The 11760-nt window shown below is 36.2% G+C and overlaps 1 protein-coding gene across 8 annotated transcripts in view; it reads right to left on the bottom strand.

Annotated features, from left to right (window-relative positions):
* The window catches only part of TBC1D5 (TBC1 domain family member 5), a 578111-nt gene that overhangs the window by 181054 nt on the left and 385297 nt on the right, over positions 1 to 11760 (bottom strand). The gene's annotated exons all lie outside the window — the stretch shown is intronic.

The following is an 11760-nucleotide window of genomic DNA, read 5'->3' as shown; positions in this document are numbered from 1 at the left end:
GTGTTGATGCATCCAATTCCCCCAAATAACCAATAAATGTTTAATACAACTAAAAATACAATTGAGATGAGAAAATTATGTAGTAAGAAATGGATATAACTGCAGGAACAAATTCTTTTGAGTAGGAGATAGCAAGACCCAGTGCTTAAGCAGAGGGATAAGGGTGAGTCTTGGAAGGGAGCAGAGATATGCAGGAAGCTGTAAGATCTGCTTGTGGGAATACTGAGGAAGTTCTATTCTCAGTGAAACAAGTAGCAAGGGCATAGCATGGTGGGAAGGGGAGCAAGTGAGGAAGGGCACTGTTTGGAGAGAAGTGTTAGACATTTAAGAAGAGAGGAAATATAGTAGGGTTGCTAGACAATGCTAAGGTCCGTTTGAAGCTAGAGAAAGTGAGTTCAGTAAGTATGGTTGTATTTTTCTCCTGTTACTTTTGGCTGTTCACTTACAAGCATGAGTAGCGTTTGGGGTTTTCTAAGCAAATAACAGAGGGAGAATGGGCAAGGGTATTGAGAGGATAAATTCAAGGGAGTAATTAAAATGATAACGCATGGAACAAGCTGGGGAAATGAGGACATTAGTGGAGTAAATGACAATGAAAAAGCAGTGGAGTAAATGAATTAGAAGTCAAGCAGGGGTTGGAGATAAGAGTGAAAGGATTAAGGTGACAAGTCAGAGAGTAGCATGTTTAAAATGAAGGTTCTTAAGGTGGTGTGGTTACTGGAAATATGACCACGAGAGTCAGTAGCTGGAGGTAAGGATGTCAAGGAATAACTGCAGAGTAGAGACAGATACTACCTGTTCCATAAAGGATACTGATTTTACGAGCCACCTGAAGGTTAGAGGAATCTTTTCTACTTATCATCTAAATCATCTTTAGAAATTCAAATTGATGTTAATTATTAGACCATGTATATACAGACTTTGCTGATTCCTAAGGGAATTACATTAAATGAAGATACTTGCTGTGGATATCTTATGTAAGTCATTTTCTTTTACACTTATCAGTTCTGTGAGTTAATTATTATATTCCCATTTTACAGCTGAAGCAGTTGCGTGAAGATGGCTTAGTAACTTGACCAACATTACAGAGATATGAAAATGGTGGGGTCAGGATTAAAACCTACCAGAAAACTGAAGACTTTTTCTGTTTCTTAATGATGCCTTCAAAGAAAGCCTAACTCTTCTTAAATATAATCTCATTCACAAGAGGAAATACACCTTTCTCATTCTAAGGATTGTGGGATCTAGTCTTTCACTTCAAGACCTAGTTAAATCTAAACATTAAAATATTGGTAAGTCAACTTTAGATATAATTTCTAGATAAGCCATTTTCATATTTCCACAGAATTGTATCAAAAGGATTCAGCAAGGTAACTGAAGTTGAGGACTTTTTTATTCTTTCCAAAGTGATCGGACTGTCTAACTTTGCATATTAAACATTATACTCAATTTTTTTAGGGGGGGAATCTACATATAAGGTACAATAAGCCAATCAGCTCAGAAATAATAGTAAAATATGTATAAAATAAATCATGTACACCCTTTTAATCAAAATAGGATGACAGAGATTTAAATTTGGTCTAAGTCTTAAAATCGGGTTATATATACCCAAAGGTAAGAAAAGCAATTACTTCTTATAAGAGCTTCTTGAAAATGGTAAATATTAATTTGATTATTTTAATGGGCTGGTATTACTAAACATATCTTAACAAGTTATGGTCTTATCTGCCCCTAAGTAACAAGGGAAGTCTTAAGATGGAGCACTTGGTAAGTTTTTCTCTGTCAAAAAATAAAAGGTAAGAATCAAATGACTGTTACTTTGGAGTATAGAAAATTATTATTAACAGGATATATAAATGTGTAGATCACAATATGTATATTTTATAGGTGACATCTTTGCATTGCTACTTCCATAATGCTGGGAGCTTTTGCCCTAAATCATCTCCTGTCTTCCTAGATCTTTCTGGTGGTCAAGGCAGCAGTGCAATCAATGACTCTACACCATAACGAGAAAGGCCCATCTCTGACTCCACTCAGCAGAGCCACAACATCCAGACTAAAAAACATTTTAAAAAATTTCCTTGGTGATAATTGCTTTACTTTTTAACCACAAAAAGTATCATTAATACCCACTTGCACACTTATCTGCTTTAAATATCGTAGAACACAAACTAAACAGGCATGGTTCCTTCCTTCTAAAGTTAAGAATCGAAACAATGATCTATGTTTTAAGGAGCGTATATAGAATCCACCTTGAATTTTACAGAATATCAAATTACTCAGGGTGGGTTTCAGCTATTATGTTTGAGAATTTAAGTGATGAATTCCCTTAAAGTTGAGGTGTCATCTAGACAGAGGAAACAAAGTATATTTTCATAATTACTGGAGGTCTTATGTTGGCACAGTGAACTTCTATGAGTTTTATAATGCCCAAGTAAGTATTCCAACAAAATAAAGCTCATGCTGGCTTCTTTCCTTGTTTTCTATGACCTTCTTCCTATGCTGCTGAACATTATTAGGTCACTTCCATTCTCACTGAATGTCAATGCATATAGCCACCATTTCTCAGGGCTTATAATGTATCAGGAATGGGGTTAACAGTGTATTTCTAGTGACATATCTAATCCCCTAGTATATTATTATTAAAACAGTAACATTAAAATTTTATTAATTTTAGGTTTGAGAAAACTGTAGGTCAGAGAAGCCAAAGATAGCTAGTAAGATATGGAAAAGAGAGATGCAAGCCTAAAGAATGTGAGCTAAACACTATGCCATATACTTTGTAATATTTTAGATGAGCAAAAAGTGTGGTCTAGAAAACAAAGGAAAGAATGTAGAAACTGGAAACCTGCATGTTTCTCCATTTAGGAAAACAGTTACACCATGTTATTTAACTGGGATTGCATTTGGCTGCAAATAAGAAAACAACTAAACCGTATCTTACATATAAAGTTTGTTTCCTGTAATCAATCAGAAGTCTGAAGTATATGATTGCTAAAGTTAAAAGAGGTCATGGTGAGGTCTCTGCAACTCTCTTTGACATTCATTCAAAGTTGTAAAATACCTGCTACATCTCCAGCCATCATAACAAAGAGAAAATGATAAAGAAGAAAGAGTGGCACCCATGTCAAGAAAGCAAATGTTTGACATAAATCCCCAGCAACCTGGAATTAAATAATTGGCCAAAATTGTGTCACAATGTAATCCTGAAGCTAAATGTAGCATCACTGAGAAAAAAATTAAAAAAAAGATAAAAATCCAAAACAAAATCACAACCCAACAAACTCCAAATCTATTTTAGTAAAGAAGAAAGCATCAGTGATATTAGGTGAGTAAATAGTACTGTCTGCCACATTTGACTTAACAAGAAAGAAATTTGGTATGTTTGAGCTTCGTGACAAATGATGTGTAATGCATCACATATAAACAACTTTGCACAAGATATATTTAATATATTTAATCCTTTTAATGTATATAATCATTTTAATTTTAAAGTACAGATTGCCTACTAAGAACCCAGTCTGGCCTTATTATTCCTTCCTAAACTAACTAGGTGTAGTTAATCTATGTATATGTCCCCAACATTATTCAGAAAAAAGTCAATGGCATTCTGTGGTCAGTGGTTCTCAAACACAGCTTGCACCAAAATTATCTGAGAAGATTTTTTTTTTGAGGTGGAGTCTCGCTCTTGTCGCCCAGGCTGGAGTGCAGTGGCACGATCTCCGCTCACTGCAAGCTCCGCCTCCCGGGTTCAGGCCATTCTCCTGTCTCAGTCTCCTGAGTAGCTGGGACTACAGGACCCCGCCACCACGCCCGGTTAATTTCTTTGTATTTTTAGTAGACGGGGCTTCACCGTATTAGCCAGGATGGTCTCGATCTCCTGACCTTGTGATCCGCCCGTCTCGGCCTCCCAAAATGCTGGGATTACAGGCGTGAGCCATCGCACTTGGCCGATTTTTTTTTTTTTTTTTTTTTTTAAGATGACTGGGACCTGCCTGCAGAGTTTCTGATTTAGTGGGCCTGGGGTGGAGCCTGGTAATTTATATTTCTAATGAGCTCCCAGGGGATTCTAAAATTGCTGCTCCAGGGACCAAATCTTAAGAATTACTGCTCTAAAGGTAGACACCAATTAGTTTAAGGCAAACAGTAGAAAATATCTAGGTCTGGGGTAGGCACATGATGTAATTTGGCCCAATTGGACTAAAAGAAACTCTGTTACGTTGTTACTTGGTGAAAGGTTTTATTCTCTCTCACCTGTTTGGCTAGAACAAGAAAGCCTATAGCTCCAAAACCATTGTCAGTCACTTTGTGATTACAAGAGAATATGTTAAGAAACTGATGATGAAATTAGCACAGTGGAGATATGGGGAAAATCTTGGATCCTTAATTGAGCCTCTTGTGTCACAGTACATCCAGACTTAGCTAGTTTGAGGCAAGATATTCTGAAGCTTGTAATCAAAAGCATCCTGCTTAACATAAAAGATAAACCTGAAGTTTAAATAAAGAATATGATTTTTATTATTATTGTTATTATTATTATTATTGAGACAGAGTCTTGCTCTGTCGCCCAGGCTGGAGTGCAGTGGCACAGTCTTGGCTCACTGAAAGCTCCACCTCCCGGGTTCACGCCATTCTCCTGCCTCAGCCTCCCAAGTAGCTGGGACTACAGGCACCCGCCACCATGCCTGGCTAATTTTTTGTATTTTTACTGGAGACGGAGTTTCACCATGTTAGCCAGGATGGTCTCGATGTCCTGACCTCGTGATCTACCCGCCTCGGCCTTCCAAAGTGCTGGGATTACAGGTGTGAACCACAATTTTATTTGCTTTACAGCAGAACGTTAATAAATAACATCTCTATATAATCCAAAGCTCATCTGAGATACTGGTTTAAAATTTTCCTCTACACCATATTTTTATAATAACTGTTAACGAGTACCAAAATGGATAGTTTGATTTTTTCCCCACTGTATAGCCTCTACCTAATGAATAGTAAAAAGAAAGTGGAGAAAGTAGAAAGCCTACATCTTTTTATCCAGAGTGAATAAATAATTATCAATTAAGGGGACTAAATGAAATAATTGAATTTTCTTGCTTTCTTATTGCCAATTTCAAATTTTCCCAATATAATCTCTACTCTACGCCTCTCACTCCTATCCACAGAGAGGCCAAAGAAGATAGAAAAAAAGAAGACTCAATTAAATAAAAGAAACTGAATAACACAGTGATTTTAAATTTTGTAGAGTTCAGGGGTCACTGAAGCAATAATTTATTGTTAAGGCAATCCTGAAGTTTTAATAAAATAGTATTTGTGATTAGTTATTTTTATTTTGAGAATTTCGGGGATGCTTTTAACTGAAGATGCCAACGAATTTAAAACTTTAGAACCATGTAAGATGACTTGTCATTAGTTAAGGAATGCAATAGGACAGAAAAGGGCAAGGAAAATAAGAATTGAGATGGCAAAGAATTCAAAACTATAACTACTTATATACTGAAAAATAATTATAGAAGCTGTTTAACAATGGACACCTCCAGCAGCTACTTCCCTTCATCTTTTTGCCTGAGTACTCTGCACCTCCAAGGTGCTGGTTATCATCAATCTTCTCTTTCCTCACTGGCCAACTCCTCACAAAGCAAAACAGCCCAAGAAGCCCTCTTCATTGGAGCACTGTGCCAAGCACAAATAAATTCTCATTTCACTACTAAGGTGAAAGAATAGATATGGAAGTGAGTATATTTTAACATTAGCAACAGGAAAATAAATAAGTTTCAATTGTGATATCAAAGATGGTAATATTTACTTCATTCATAATTGAAAGAGATGTTCCAAATAATTCATTTTGGGAACACTAGTATGTAGTACCGGCCTGAAACAAATTATGCAAATACTTATATCTTGTAATTTATTCAACTGCTTTCTAATTCCTCATTTTCTTAACTAAATTAGCTAAAAGAGGAACTATATGACCAAAAAAGAGGAATTATATGACCAAAAAATGAATGTCCATCATCTAAATTAGTATACAATGAATTCATCTTTCAAACTATAAGATCCAAGATGGGCAGATTTCTATCCCTGCCTTAAAGGAATACTGCCTATTTAAACAGACTCACCGAGGGTTTGACGGTCTCATTTAGATATTCCTGCTTCTATAGAAGCTAGCACAAAATACACTGGTGGCAAGCAGTTAATTCATTAATTAACCAAATTATTTTTGAAGAAAAGATAGCACTAAACAACACAGTACTGAAAGTGCAATTGTGGTTGTCTGAGGTCCCTGTCTGCAAAATGTGTGGTAAAGACAAGCAATGCCTATGCTGTTTCTAATTATTCCAATTATCATGGCACACTATGAAAACTTGATTAATAACACTGAAGATATTGTTGTGGCAATTAGCCATATGGTTGTGGGACTTTATTCTGTCACGATTTAGCCATTAGCATCTACTTATGTTTGTCAGAACAGCGCATCCGTGACAAGTTGAAGTTCCGCTCACCTTGCCAAGTCCCCTGTGAGCAACACTAGAGAACTGTTTATTCCTAGGAGCCTCTTGCCTGAGTAAATTTTTCATGTGGCATCCGGTCTGACTGGGGACAAATGTCAAATAACTTATCTGATGACCCATCAAGCTAATCTTTCTCTGAAAAACCACTTAGTGACATGTGTGTCTAAACAAACTAACTGAAGAAATTTTACTTGACCAGTAATTGCTGGTCATCTATATTGCCCCACATATTCCTATGGTCAGTAACGAGAGAAACTAATCTTCATATATTGATACATAGAAATCTATAAATACAGTATTGGAAAGGATATATGTGTACATATGTACATACACATGCCAAATAGCAAAAAATTTACTGCCTATAGTATTTTTTTTTTTTTTTTTTTTTTTTTTTTTTGAGACGGAGTCTCGCTCTATCACCCAGGCTGGAGTGCAGTGGCCGGATCTCAGCTCACTGCAAGCTCCGCCTCCCAGGTTTACGCCATTCTCCTGCCTCAGCCTCCCGAGTAGCTGGGACTACATGCGCCCGCCACCTCGCCCGGCTAGTTTTTTTTGTTTTTTTGTATTTTTTTAGTAAAGACGGGGTTTCACGGTGTTAGCCAGGATGGTCTCGATCTCCTGACCTCGTGATCCACCCGTCTCGGCCTCCCAAAGTGCTGGGATTACAGGCTTAAGCCACCGTGCCCGGCCGCCTATAGTATTTTTGCATGACATTTGCAGTGAATTTACTCAAGAAAGTTGAGAAGATAATACTTTTAATTATTAGTGAGGCGATCATTTTAAGGAAAAAGAGAAGTAAAGATATTGGTCGGTTTCTAAAATTAATGCTAGGATAAACACATACCTTGCAGTAGAAGATTAAAAAGATCAATTAAGAAAAATGAAGTTTACATTTTGAAATGGAATTAATGTTAATGTGAGAAATACAGCACTGTAAGTTTGCTTAATTAGCTAATTAATTAATTTTTAAAAGATAAAGCTTTGATATAGTTGCTAGCAGTAGGCAAATTTGCCAGTTTTTCTTCGAAGCTGGAAGAATGGTAAACAGTTCCCACTGTGTTTACAAACCCTTAAGGCAGCCCAGAGCTCCCCAGATGGAAGTGACGGGTACTGGGGGGTAAAGCCACACAAGAGGGAGACAGAAAGAGTTCTGTGTTTCCATTTCATGTTTGGGTCCCCTCTACACTGGGAATGGGTCACAACATGAAGGCATAACCAGTTACCCACGTCTTGCCTGCAAACGTTCAGTTTGAGAAGTTCACATTGAGAGACAATAAAAAAGTAGTCTATGTTCCTGTGGTATAACCACATTGGGCTAGTGGGGCTGGCCTTCAGACAGTCAGGAGTTTGAAATTCCCCATGAAGTAGGCTCACATATAATTCCAGCTGCTACCCCAGGCAGGGAGGTGGCAGCAGCAGTGCTGGGGTGCAGCCGTGGCTGAAGGGCTGGGCACATACAGGGCCTCTGAGTGAGATGTAAGATTTCACTGGCCTCTATACTATACGAATACCTGATTTAGAGTAAGCTTATGGAGGAAGTACATGTCTGGTAAATGGAAAATATAGCCAAGGGTTGTCACTGTAACTTAACAAAAGCATCTATTGCTTCATGTTAGGAAACTGACTTACAAGTGTTGTCCCTTGGAGTTTCCAAATTCTTCCAAGGGCAGCTGAAAGAGCAGAGGGATTATTAAGAGGGATATGTCACCATAATGAAGTCTAGAGTCAGTGATGGGGTGGGGAGGACTAGCTTCCTTCCCAGTGATCTAAGGAATTTTATCTATTCACATACATTTATAAAATAAGTACAGCTGTGTGTCCAGTGGTGGTATCTAGAAATCTTCTATCAGTAACCCATGTCTCTGGTACTTTCTTAGTCACCACTGGGTCATCTCCTTATCGATAAACTTCTGAACAACAGCCACTGGCTTCTGCAACTTGCAACTTTCTGAAAATGTCACATTAATATTTATAGAAGTCCCTCAATTTTGCATAATTACTCCACTGTAATTTTATTTTTAGAAAAATATGCAAGTAAATATTTTCTGCATAAAACTATATTTTCCTATAAAACGATGTCTTGTTATACTAAATAACAATAGCTAACACTTATTTGAGTGATTACTATGTTGAGCACTTTACACGTAGCTCTATTAAATTCTGAATTCTTGAAAGGTATTTCCCTCATCTTGCAGATGAGAAATTGAAGCCTGGAGATGCCAGTTACTTTTGTGAGGTCACACAGAGTAAGGGGTAGAGTTGGGATTCAATTCTAGGGAGGATGACTCACATTCTTAATCACTGTTCTATAGTACCTTCTAATAAATGATATTTAAATACAGTAATACTTTTAGGCTACTACATTTAAATGATGAGAAGTAGCTGGGAATATATTAATAAAACATTAAAAATAATTGCAAAACAAATATTCAAGCTAAAAATTGCAGTATGAACTAACAATACACTCAAACTTAATTCTTCTGACACAGAACCCATCATTTTACCTCTCTATCACCCCAACTTCTATCTTCTTTCATAGTAGTAACTACTCCTAGTCCTTAAGCCCTCCCTCTTCCTATCTTCAATACAGCATTCGCTGCCTTGTAGTTATCCTCCCGACTCCAACTCTACTGCTACTGACCTTATCATTTCTTAATAGACGCTCCATCAGCTTTCTAACTAGTCTCCCTGCTGCCATCTTATTTAGGCCCATTCTGCTGCCACAGATATCTTTCTAAGATATAAATATGGCCAATTCTGTCATGCACTGCTCACCTAATGAATCCCTTTGTGTGGTATCTAAAATCCTGACTATCTGCTGAGACTTATCTTTGGTCACTTGCTCATATGCAGGTCACATTTTAGTCTATCCTAATTGTAGACTACAGAGTCATTTTATACTTGTCAGAAATGCTCTGCCTTCTTACACAGATTTGGAGAACTTTTTCAAAACCTTGCTCAATAATCTCTCCTTGCTTGAACCACCTCCTGACTATCCGGAAGCATATATGACCATTCTTATTCTGACATATGTCCACTCCATTGCTACACATGTCTCTTATTACAGAATCACACGTCTCTTATTTACAGGGCTAATTTTTTCTATATACCAAGATGAACTCTTCGAGCTGTATTTCTAGTTAGTGCAGTATGTATTAGGTGCCAAATTAAAGGAAAATATTTAATCTACAACTTAAATTGGTTACACCTACTCTTTTACGTATTAGCTACTATCAAGGCTGACTATTAAAATAAATTTTTCTTTATTCCAAAAGTAATCTGTATATGTCTCAGGAAAGCTAGAAAACAAAAGCATAAGCAAAAGGAAGAAAAAAAGATACCTCTAATCTCATTGTCCAGAAATTATTCTGGCTTATGCTTTTCCAATTTTACTTCTATGCACATATAATATATAAACACATTTACTTTATAATAAAAATATGACCATAACATGCATATTATCTTTTTTCTATGTGAACAAATATTAAGCACTGAAGAGTCATTTAAAGTGGATGCAGTTTTCCCTTATATGTATATACTATTATCTATTAAATTATTCCTCTATTTTTAGGCATTTAAATTTATAGAATTTTTCAGTATAATAAATACTATTGCCAAAAAATCTTTAAAGCAAAACTCTGTATATCATTAATTATTTGCTTTTAATAAATTCCCAATAATAAAACTGGATGGTAAAATTTATACATAGCTTTATGAATTTTGAAACAAACTGTGAAATTGATCCTTTCCATGAAATCTTCCAAACATGGGGTATACTGAATTATTTTGGCTTCACCTTTGCTAAATCTAATAAGCAAATATGACATACCCTTGCTTTAATTAGCATGGCTTTGATTACAAATTTTTTTCGAATACTTATGAGCATGTACATATACATACATCTAAAACTGTCTGTACCACCTGCCCATTTTTCTCTTCAGTTACTAATCCTTTTCCTATTTATTTGTAAGAAATTTTAATATACTAAGGATATTAATTCTTTGCCATACACTTGTAAACACTTTTCCTAATTTATTTGTCCTTCAATTGATAATGGTTTCCCATGATATATTTAACATTTTTATTCAGTAAAACCCATCAACATCTCCTTAATGGGTTTCTTGCATTGAAATCACACATAGAAAGGCCCAGCCATACCCAAGAATACATTAATATATAGCTACATTTTTTTCTAGCTTTTAAAAGCAGTTTTCTTTGCACCTTTAATTCTTACATTATATGGAATTAATTTCAGCATATGGAGTGGGGTACGGATAACAGACTTATTATCTATTGTCTCATATAGATAATAAATTATGTCAACACTATTTACTGACTATTCTATCCTTCTATACAAATTTGAAGTCACCTTTGTAATATTAACACGCACATAAGCATGGAGACCAGATTCAATAGCTGTTCACTATTAGTATAAACTAATTTTTATAATATACTTGAATCTATGGACTTTCTATTGTGTTCTACAGAATGGCCTGCCAATTACTGTGTTAGCTGACATTGTATGTAATTTAACACCAATTAAAATTTACCTTTATTTAAGTTATATACTTTTACACGTATGTTTTACCACTTAAAGTTCTGTTTCTTTGGTTTACACAGATTGCTTTTCAAGAGGGTGGTACTTGGCCCAAGAGTCAGAAGATAAAGGTTTCAGATGTAGATCCCTCAATTGGATCTGTTACTCAGCTTCTTGATGTCTCAGGGAATAGTATTTGTTTTGTCTAACTCATAATGATGCTATCAGGGTGTCTGAGATCAAGCAACTCAAACCATTTGTTTAATGATGATAGATAAGTAAATTTGGTTTCCTCTGTCTTAATTCAAAATAATCTAGTCTTTTGAAACGCTCCTCATGACTCCGTCACTTATTTCAATAGTCACCTTTAAAACTGTTCTTGTTTCCTCTCAATATGGATAACTGAGAATTAATTACAGCAATTTTTCTCAGGTCCAAATTAAATAAAAAATTGACAAGCTACCTAAAATTTAAGTCTAAATTTTTCTTCTGACATAGCAGGAGGGAAGAGTAAAAATAAACATGCCTTGGCAGGGCACAGTGGCTCACACCTGTAATCCCAGCACTTTGGGAGGCCGAAGTGGGCAGATCACGAGGTCAGGAGATAGAGACCATCCTGGTCAACATGGTGAAACCCTGTCTCTACTAAAAGTACAAAAATTAGCTGGGCGTTGTGGCACATGCCTGTAATCCCAGCTACTCGGGAGGCTGAGG

The sequence above is a fragment of the Rhinopithecus roxellana genome, chromosome 1, assembly GCF_007565055.1.
Source record: "Rhinopithecus roxellana isolate Shanxi Qingling chromosome 1, ASM756505v1, whole genome shotgun sequence".
In the NCBI taxonomy this organism is placed as follows: domain Eukaryota; kingdom Metazoa; phylum Chordata; class Mammalia; order Primates; family Cercopithecidae; genus Rhinopithecus; species Rhinopithecus roxellana.
The sequence above is the reverse complement of the archived record's forward strand: the minus strand, read 5'-3'. Positions and strand labels throughout refer to the sequence as shown.